Genomic DNA, 11,173 nt, shown 5'->3' on the forward strand with positions numbered 1-11,173 from the left:
GAATTATTCTGGCAGTGCTTGGGGACCATATAGGATGCTGGGGATTTGAACCCGGGTTTGCCTCATGCAAGGCAAATGCCTTACCTGTGCTATTGGTCCAGCCCTGGTGTGGGATTTTTCTAAGCTGCAAGCTTTCAAAGTATAGCAACAGGGCAGCGATACAACCCAAAGGCCTGTAGTACATGCTTTGTGGGAAGGAAGACCCCGGGGGTCAATCCCTGACACCACTTGGTCCCTTACGAGCATCCCCAAGCACTGGTCCAGGAATAGCCCCTGAGGCCCCCTGGGTGCGGCCTTTAAAATAATAAGAAAAATGACAAAGGAGTTGCAATCTGCCAAGTCTTTGAGAAGTCAAAGTTCCATAATGTGGATCAAGAATTTGGTTACGCCCCCCTGCTGTCGGTAAGCATTAAGCATCAGATCTTTTACTAAGTGTCTGGTTCAGTCTCTCTCTTTCCAGCACACTCTCTCCTCCGACAGGGGCCAGGACCAGGCAGAAGGGGTGGAAGTCCTAGCTCCATTTTGCAGATGAGAAAACTGAGGCCCAGGCTGAAGTTTCTCCCAGCGAAGGCCACAAATGCATGACTGGCTCACAAGGCAGTTCTCTGGCTCCAGGACCCATTCTGAGAAGGCCTCAAGGTCGCCTTTCAGAGGCTGTCACCAGATTGCGGGGTCCCCTCCTAGCCCTGCCAGCACCGTAGCCCCAACAGAAACTGCCTTGGGGCCAGATGTCCCATGAGGCGAATGCCAATGAGGAGCCTTTTTAAAATTTTTTTGAGGGGGAGAGAGAGAGAGACTGGTGGGTGGGGGCAGACAACTGTTCCCATCACCCATTTCTCTCTGGCCCTCTTCCCAGATTGGGAGTTTCTGGCAAGGCTCGAGGCGGGAGAGAGAGAAGAGGAGCAGGAGCGTGTGCTGGGCGGCCTCGGAACTGCTGAAGACCCAACACCAGCCTCACTGTGTCTCGGGGGAATCCACTGCATCTCCTGGGGCAGTTGGCATGGACCGGGCAGGGGGCTGGAAGAGGGCTGGGCGGGCCAGAGTGTGTGCACACGGCAAGCAAGAGGCTCAGATTCCTTCCTCAGCAACCCCCTGGACGTGCCAAAGACAAAAAAGTAAAGGCCGAGTCACGGGGGATTGATATAGCTCAGTGGCAGAGCATGTGTGTCCCACGCGTGGGGCCCTGGGATCCATCTCCGGCACCAAACAAAGGAGCCCCTTGGGCAAAACTGATGAAATGTTTCTAGAAGCTTCAGGGAAGAGCAGGAAGGCCAGTGCAGGCTCTTCGGAGCCCAGCCAGGGCCTCTGGGACTGCAGAGGCAAAATGATGGGCCCCAAAGTCCACCCCAGACGCCACCCCTCCCTCTCCCAGCCCCCCACATCCCAGGCCCCCCAGCGGGAGAAGGAAGAGGGTTAAAAAAAGATGCTCCCCCTCCCTTCCCTATGTCCTGGTGAGATAAAACCACCGCTGGGAGACCCAGGACAATTTTTATATAGGATTAGAAAACAAAAATCAATATTTAATTATCTGTAAGCTTTTTATGTCGCTGAATCTTTAGTACCCAAACGGGGAGCACGGGCTGCAGAGGCGAAAGTAAGTCATTAAAGACGGAGGATCGCTGGCCATCCCTTTGGAGAGCCGGGCCATAAATAGAGGACATTATCAGTCCCCACATGCGCCTATTGTTATTTATCTTTACAATCTCTATTTACCGCTATTTATAGCACATTTCCCCCATATATTAGGAGGCCAGGTTAACTTTAACAGAGTTCATGAAAAGAGGTACTTAAAACTTTGGAACATGCTTATGTGGACAGATGGCAGGGTTTTCAGAAGCTATAGGGCCCAGAAGGCCCATCTGAAGGGTGTTGATTTTTTTTTTCTCCCCTGGTTTTTTCCGTATTGCCGACACTGTCTCCCAGGCAGGCTGACTGGAGCCTCTCACCTCATGCACGTGGGCAGCTGCACCCAAGGGACCAATACATGGGAGAGAAGGGCCCGAGGAGCTTCTGATTCGGCAGCTTAAGCAGCCTCAAGTCTCAACTGCAAACTAGCTTATGTTGGTTGTTGACGGGCCCACAGCAAAGTTAACTTCCCCAAGGCTGGACTCCTGCACTTCCGCCCAGGGAAATCCCCTGTCCGCCGTATGCATGACCCCCTTTGATAGCAGTTTAGCTCTGCAGGGACAATGTGGGACTCCCCTGTCCCAGCTTTCACATTACCCAGACCCATCTACAGCCCCGACTTAGAGGCACGTTGGAAAAGGGCATTTTAGGAGCCAAAGTGATGCTGCAGTGAGAAGGGCACTTATCTTGCACCAGACAACCCGGTTCGAGCCTTGATGCCCTGTATGGTTCCCCGAGCCCCACCAGGAGTGACTCCTGAGCACAAAGCCAGGAACAAGCCCTGAGCACTGCTGGGCATGGCCCATTACAACAGAAATGTAAAATTAGAAAGTGGGCATTTCTTCCACCGGTTCCATGAGCCTAGGAAACAGCATTCTTAGATGGCCATGGCTGTGAATTCCTGGTGCTTTCCTACCTAGGGGACTCAGAGTCAGTGGATGAGCCTCTCTGAAACTTACTGGAAATGGGGGACTAACTCTAGTGCTCACAGATGCAGTGAGAGGGAGCAAGGGAATTGCATGGCCCAGTGCCTGGTGCAGAAGAATACCAGGGGAGCTGGGATGGTGTCACTCATCCTGGGAACTCTGTGGTCAGTGCTAATAGGAATGAGGGAGCAAATGAATGGGGGCAGGAGTGTGGGGATGGATGGGGCGCTGGGTGGATGAACGAGTGAGTGAAAGCCTGGGAAAGGCCATCTGGGAGCAGAGCAGAGTCCCCCGGAAATATAATGTAGGGAAGGATCAAAGGCACTCTTGTTTTGCGTTTTTGGACCACCACACCCAGCTGGGTTCAGGAATTACTCTGACATCACTCCTGGCAAGCTCAGGGGACCATGTGGGGTGCCAGGAATAGAACCTGGGTCAGTCCCATGCAAAGCAAGTGTCTTACCTGCAATATTATCTCTCCAGGTCCCAGAGGCATTCTTGTGTTTTCTTTAAAATATATAACCTGGAATAAAGATAATAAAAGGAACAAGGTGCTCGGTATTCATGTAGCCAACTCCCCTGTACTGCATATGGTCCTCCAGGCACTACTAGAAATCACCCCTGAGCACAGAGCCAAGAGTAAGCCCTGAGTATAGCCAGGTGAGGCCCCCAAACCAATGAAATTTTTTAAAAAATTAAAAAGGAGGTTTTCCTAGACCTTACGATCTATAACTAATAACATGGTGCATTTCAACTGCATTGGGAAAAGGTCATTCCACACAGAGCATTGGGGCTAAGGTACATTAGGACTATTTGTAAAGCATTAAAAAGTTTAACTGTTACTTCATGACCAGTCAGCAAAATCAATTCCCAATGGACTGAGGAGAGGAATGAGGCATAAAACTAAGAGCCCCAGATGAAAGTGTGGATTCGCAAATTATGTTCTCCAGCAGTGACGGGGCTTCTGAGTACAAAAAACAAGATGATAAATCACAAAAGAAGGCATAAATTGGTCAAACGTCATAAAATGTAAAATATTCAGAGGTTAAAAAAATAAAAAACAAACCCCCCCTTGTGGAAACATTATATATAAAAATTTTATATTTCATATTTAAAACCCATTTATTATACAAGTTATAGTCTGTAGGTATATATAATATATTACACATTATATATATATATATATATATATATATATATATATATATATGGGCTGGAGCGATAGCACAGTGGTAGGGCGTTCGCCTTACAAAGCGGCCAACATGGCCGACCCGAGTTCGATTCCTCCGCCCCTCTCGGAGAGCCCAGCAAGCTACCGAGAGTATTTGATAGGCCAAACACAGTAACAACAAAGTCTCCAATGGAGACGTTACTGGGCTCGCTTGAGCAAATCGACGATCAACGGGAGGGCCTTTACCTTTACCTTTACCTTACACATTATATTATATATGGATACTGTCCTCCCGTTGTTCATCGATTTGCTCGAGGGGGCCCAGTAACGTCTCCCTTGGAGACTTTGTTGTTACTGTGTTTGGCATATCGAATACATCACAGGTAGCTTGCCAGGCTCTGCCGTGTGGGCGAGATACTCTCGGTAGCTTGCCGGGCTCTCCGAGAGGGGCGGAGGAATCGAACTCGGGTCGGCCATGTTGGCTGCATGCAAGGCAAACGCCCTACCACTGTGCTATCACTCCAGCCCATATTATATATGTATATATTATATATAAAACCTTTAAATATATATATATACAAACCTTATATATTCAAGGAACAGGATTAGTAAACACATTCTATACTTCACAGAGAACGGCTGGATGATATCGAGAAAACAAATAACTGTGTCCAGAGAGATAGTACAGCATGCGGTTTGCCTTGCATGTGTCCAAATGTGGGTTTGATCCCCAGTAGCCCTCTGAGCACTACCAAGAGTGATCCTTGAGTACAGAACCAGGAGTCACCCCTGAGCACCACCGGATATGGCCCCCGAAAACAAAGATAGAAAAGTAAACAAAAAAGCAAAGTAAATAAGAATGTGAAGTTCATCAAAGATGAGCAAAATGGGCAGCGACATATAAGACAAACCAAACTGCAAGGAGAATAAGAGACATGTAGTTTACAAGAAAAGAGTGTTTTATTTATTTCATTTATTTATTTATTTTTTATTAGTGGAACGCCATGAAGTACAGTTATCGACTTAGAAATTTTTGTGCTTGGCTTTCAATTATACAACGATCAAGTACCCATCCCTCCACCAGCTCCCATCCTCCACCACCACAGGTCCCAGCATCCCTCCCACCACCAACCCACCCCCATCCCACCCTGCTTCTGTTTTAAATCATCAAGTTAACACCTTTTTTTTAGTGGTAACTCATGCTGCTTAGGTAGATGAGGCAAAACACTCTTAATCACTACATCATCTGTGAGAATTACACTAGCAAATACTTTTTGTTCTAGGCTTTGAGATTTTGGTGGTAATTTTTTGTTATTTATTATATGTTTACCTAGGTATTGAGTGATACCATTTTGATGCAGTTTCTCTGTTCAAATTTCCTCTCAGGAAGAACAGACCTGGGTGGCTTGATTTTTTTTCTTAAGGAACTCAGCAGTTCCCATGAAAATTTTAAATATTTGGTGCAGCAATTCTGTCTTTAGAAATCTACCTCTGAGTGATATTTGCACAGCTTCTTAGAGCTATATTTTTAAAAAGGACCATGACAACATGGTGAGCATGAGCTCAGAATAAAACTGCTAACAACCTAATTGCCCATCAAGACAGAAATGAATAAAGAAACCAAAATTGCTGTTTTATATAAAAAGCATTTCCACTGCTGCAATTTCAACGGAGTAGACCAAACATAATAGAATACTATGCAACTATTAAAAATAACAAGGCAGTTTAACATGCACCAGTTTAAAGAAAGACAGCCACATTAAGTAGTTCAGAGAGAACGGAATTTCTAGACAGCACAGATCTTACAGTCTGGCTTAGGTAACTAATTTAATTATACCTGTTACAAAGGCTCCAAACAGCAGGGGGTTAAAAAGGGGTGTCTGCCTGCTGATCTTTGGCTTTCTGCACTGTTGAACTTGTGGCTCTTTGTTTCACAAGACTGTGCTCCTCTATCTTGGATATCTGTCTGCCCAATCCAGAGCATTGGGGAGCCATGATGCTTCTAAGAACAATCTTATCAGACACACTCCAAGCTCGGTGGAATCCTCAGATGACGCTCAACATGTCGCCCCGATTCTCCACACACCTCCACATCAATCCCATAGATCTTACACATCCTGGTTGTCTCTTGCTCCAAACCTTTCCCACACTACACCTACGCCTTCTCTCAGCCCACCTGGATCCACACAGCACCTTCCACACGAAGGCTTGCCCTAAATGTCATAGACCATCCATGGCACATGATTTGCTGTGAGGATTTTAAAACAAAGCAAAGCAAAGCAACTATCTATAATGTACATTTTCATGCCATTTTTAATGTGTAGATCCCCAAGCCTTGGCCTAGACTCCTGGCATTGAAAACTCAGCAATTTACACTTTTAATAAGTTTCCAGATAATGTTTACCTTCTCCCATTGTGTAATAATGACATTCGGGGCTAGAGTAATAAATGGCACAGAGGGTAAGGTGTTTGCTTTGCACATAGCCGACCCAGGTTCGGTCCCCAGCATCCCGCATGGTCCCCCCAAGCCCACCAGGAGTGATCTCTAAATGCAGAGCCAGAAGGAAGCCCTGAGCATGGCTGGGTGTGGCCTCCAAATACACACACCAAAAAAGAAAATAGACTTCTCTAGCATCTTGTTCCTCTCTCTCTCTCTCTCTCTCTCTCTCTCTCTCTCTCTCTCTCTCTAAGGACATGACAATTTTCTTCCACGTCTGCTCATTATAAGCAATTTAACAGTAAAAATATGCCAATGGAGCTAGAGAGCGTGGGGTCATGAGTGCATGCTTCATATGTGCGGGACCTATTTCTATTCCCAGTTATGCATGGTCCTTCCAGCAGGCAGGGTGCAGCCCTGGAGACCCCCAAACATTGTTTGGGATGACTCAAGTGGCCCTCAACCCCACAGGGATCATATCAGCACTGTCTTCTTGGCTCCTAGCATTGAACTACTCAGCCCAGTCAGTTGAGTATTGCCGGGACTGTAGCTCAGTGGTAGAGCACTTGCCTGGCATGTGTGTGGCCGTGGGTTCAATTCCCAACACCATACACACAAATCCATTTTCTGAAACAAGAAGTGGCCCCTGCCCCCCACCCCCGAGAGCCGTGCAAAGGACACTTCCCAAAAATAATGTGCCTAATAGTAGGGAGACCAGTTGATATGTAGACATGCAAGTCAAGTACATATGTACACAGGCAAGAATTTGGATGGTGCGGTACAAATTAAGTGGCAGCTGAATTAGAGTTTTGCAAACTCTACAGCTCTGACCAGAAGGAGGATTGGAGGGGTCATTCCCATCCGTCACATCCCACTGTCATGGTGAGCCAGTACCCAGCAACCTGAGCCCTTGCTGGAACCTGAGTGATGCCCCCGGCTTGGGGGTTGTTCCCTTCCGCTTTCTGGCACGAGCTGATGTTGACTGTTGCCAGGAAGAAGCAGACTCAGGCCAACTTGCTACCCAGGCCTCAGAAGATGAGAGATTCATTCCAGGTCTGCTTCCGGTTATTCCCAAAATCCCACGCAGAGATGTCAACGAGCCAAGCCAGAGGCCCAGATATTGACAGATCCAGCCAGATTCCATGGACACAGTGTCCGGGACCCCTCTCAGATGCTGAGGGTTCGCCTCCCTCTCAGGAGCCTCCTCCATCTGGCTCTCCTCCATCCTCGCCAAGGCCCCACTGCCTTCTGGGAGCTTGAGGAGGTTGGGGGGGGCATGTATGAAATGGAGGTGGAGGGCGACAGCTGGGGTGAAGTGGGAGAGGCGCGTGGTGGAGGCCCCTATCCCAAAGTCATTGATTACTCTTGAAACTGGGATACATCATTTATTGGCATCTGTGGAGAGATTCCCAACATCCACACATCCACACCAGGGGCAAAGAGGACCCAGCAGGTCCCAAGCATGGGACTCAGCCAGTGATGGGGTCAAACGCCCACATTATCCTCTCCTCTTCTGGCAGTGGTACTCGGCGGGGGGGGGGGGGGGGGGGAGGGGGCGCGAGGGAGCTGCTCTCTCTCCTCTCCTTGTGCACAAAATACACCTCATGGCATTTTCTTTGTAAGGTTTAAATTACATAATATCTGTGAAAGGCTTTACGCAGTGCTGAGGGAAAAAAAGAAAGCATCCAATCGATAGATGCTAATTATCTCTGGGAGCACTGCTCTCCTTGAAAGGACGGCTTTGTTTTACAAGACTGTAAAGTCCCAAAGAAGGGAAGCAGGTGAGAGCAGCGGCTCTGAAATGGGAACGGGGAGACCTGAGCTGCCCACCTGGCTAAATTGCTCTGGGCGCTGAGGCATGGCCCTCATGCCATCTGCAAAAGCAAGGAAGATGCAGGGAGGATGACCAAGGACCAGGGTCTCCTGGTATCCGACCCCCTTTTCTCTTGCGAGCACTAGGAGCATTATTCGCTCCATTTCTCTGCTGTATACACTGAGGGGCATTTAGCTGCCAAGGCAGTGAAAGGCCAGGATGAGCTGAGATTCTCAGCAGATCCGTCGTCCTCTCCCATCTGCCTGCCTTCTCGTCTCTCTCTTGCACCGGCCAATCATGGTGATACCCAGGATAACAGTGGCCCCCAATCAGGCCCCTGATGCCACATTAAGAACTCCTGGGGCTGGAGTGATAGCACAGAGGGTAGGGCGTTTGCCTTGCACGTGGCCTACCAGGCAATTCCCAGCATCCCATATGGTTCCCCGAGCACCACCAGGAGCAATTCTTGAGTGCAGAGCCAGGAGTCATCCTTGTGCGTCACTGAGTGTGACCCAAAAAGAAAAAAAAAAAAGAACTCTCAGCCTACGCTGCAGTGGGCTTCCTGGTCAGGAAAGGATGGGGGGCTCTGTGCCTGAGTGGCAGCTTCGGGGAGGGAAAGCCCCCCTTGCTCCTCACTGCTCTTGCTGCTTCTGCTCAGTGAGGTGCCCAAGTGTGCCAGCAGCCCTAACACAACGAAGGAATAAATCAAGGCAAGAAGTAGAAATAGTTTCATTTCCTGTGCTTACTGCGGGGGTGGGGGGTGGGCAGGGGGGTGCCAAGGAGGGGAGGGGGGTGATGTGGTCCTGTCATGGACCACATTTTGCTGTGATGCTTCTTTATTTAACCAGCACCATCCACACCCTCCACCGCCCCGCCCCCACCGCACACACCTCTCTTCCTTCCCCTTCCCAGCCCTCACAGTTAGTCACCACGACCAGCAGCTCAGCCCATAAATAAGTTGCATGAATTTCCCAGATGCCCCCAGGAAAGTGGAACCGGGAAATGGCTCAGCATATGTCTCAATGGTTAATTGACTTAATTGCTGGGAGTTGGGCTGTTAGCTCACTTGATCCACCCCAGTGGCCACAAAACGTCCTTAATGGCGTTCCGTTTATTTGTATGTTAAGCTCCAGTTACTATTACGGGGAACTTTTCCATTGCTGATTACCTCATAAATACATAATTATCATCGCAGGAGAGAGAAGGCTCTGGAGCCTCTCAAAATAGGCTTTCTAAGGGACTGTGAAAGGCGCCATCCCTCTCTCCTGGGATAATATTTCCTAAGCACCTACTATGTGCCAAATCCTCTAGAAGACCCTGGAGATGGAGTCCCGAGTGAACCAGACTCAAATCCCTACCCTCTTGGGGTATACACACTCCAGCTGGAGGAGACAGGAAGCAAACAGAGACATGCATGCACTCAATCATTTTAGATGAAGACAATGAAGAAAATAACAAAATAGGTGGGCTGGGGCTGGGATGGTCATAGAATGTGTCTCTGGGTGTTGGCACTCGGGCTAAGGTATGAAGGGGACAGGAAAGAGAATTTTCCTCTCCAAGGCAGGTGGGACCTGCATAGGAAGCCAGAGCACATGCCAAGGCACAGGTCCCAAAGTGGCCCTGGAATCATCCTGCAGGAGTTATCCCAGAATGAGGCAGTGACTCTGAAACAGCATGAGAGGTAGAGATTGAGGCTATTTTTTTCTTTGAGTGCATGTGGTTTGAATCGTGCCTTAAAAGATTGCTCGGTCAACTGGTCTACCTGGTCAAATGTGGCCTATCAGTGGTGGGGAGGAGGAGGGCAACAGGGAAAGTTGAGTGGTCAATGAAATTGCCTCTTCAGACACTGGGGGAAGATGATGTGGACTAACCCATATAAGGAAATTGGTGGAGAATAGTGGCTCTTTGGGGGGGGGGGGGTCTATTACAGAGGTAAATGAGACAAGACAGCCTATGGAATTCACAAAGATCCCTGGGTTTTAGTTTACATCCATGGGATGTGGGAAGCGCCATTTATCAAGAGAGGAAAACCGGGCATGGTGCAGCTAAGAAGGGAGATTCCTATCTCTAAGGACAATCTGGATCCAGCCTAAGGGAAGGTTCTAGAATCCAGGAGACGGGGACCTTCCCGGTAGTGCTGGAATCTAGACTTAACAAGATGGTGGGCATGGGATGGCAGTCAGTCACCATTTGGATCTTGGGCCTCAAGCAGAGTGGAATGTCAGCAGCTAATACACCCGGATGATTCCATGTAGGACAAGCCCTGAAAATAGAGGCCTCAGTGCTGTCATAGCCCAAATTATCACCCATATCCCCATCTTAATCCTTCTGAAGTTGGGTGGAGGGGAGGGAAGGAGGGATCAAAATTGGAATTATATCAAGCAGAAAATAATCTTCGGTCTGGGTTGCACTGATAAAAAAATAGGCAGAATTCATAATTACCATATAAAACTGTTTATGTTTGTGATTATATGTTACTGCCACCTCCAGGCCCCAGCAGCAAATGACTTAATTGCTTTAGCCTGGAGCTGGGGCGTGGGGAGCAGATGGGGGATCTGTGGGCCAGGGGAACAAACCTCCTTTCCCTTATCCCACCTCCTGAGTTTGGGGAGCTGAGTGTTGCCCTGGTTTCTGCACCAGACGCTAGCTACTGTGTTTGTCCTAGTCAACGTGTTTAATGTTTGGCTGCCACCAAAGAATCTCGGAGGTGAGAGGCACTTGGTCAGATTCAGCCAAACCGGACTGAGTGAAGAGGATAGAGAAAGAGCCTGATTCTCAGACCCCAGGATAGGGGAGTGAGCTTGAGTGGGTACAGCATGAGTTTGGGCTTCCCCCAACAGCACGTGGTGGGCCCCAGAGGCACTGCAGGAGCACGGAGGAGTGAGCCTAGAAGGACGGCTCACCTCTGTGAGGTTCATAATCAAGGACACGACTACCACAGCTCACTGACACCTACCAACTAACTGGAAGCCCCCGAGGGGCAGCGAAGGAGGGAGGAAATGGAATATTTGTGCTCCTAGTCCCCGATGATGGGTTGGAGGCCAGGAGAACAGTTGTGGTGGGGGTGGTAGTTCCCCATACGGTCCATTCCACCATGTCATGACCAGAGGAGCTTCAGCACCCAAAGAAGCCCTAGAAAGGTAAGAACACCCAAGAAAGGTAAAAACAGGAAGTAAGGGCTGCACGCCAGCAGCACCAAC

This window comes from Sorex fumeus, unplaced genomic scaffold (genome assembly GCF_029834395.1).
Source record: "Sorex fumeus unplaced genomic scaffold, SorFum_2.1 ptg000032l, whole genome shotgun sequence".
In the NCBI taxonomy this organism is placed as follows: domain Eukaryota; kingdom Metazoa; phylum Chordata; class Mammalia; order Eulipotyphla; family Soricidae; genus Sorex; species Sorex fumeus.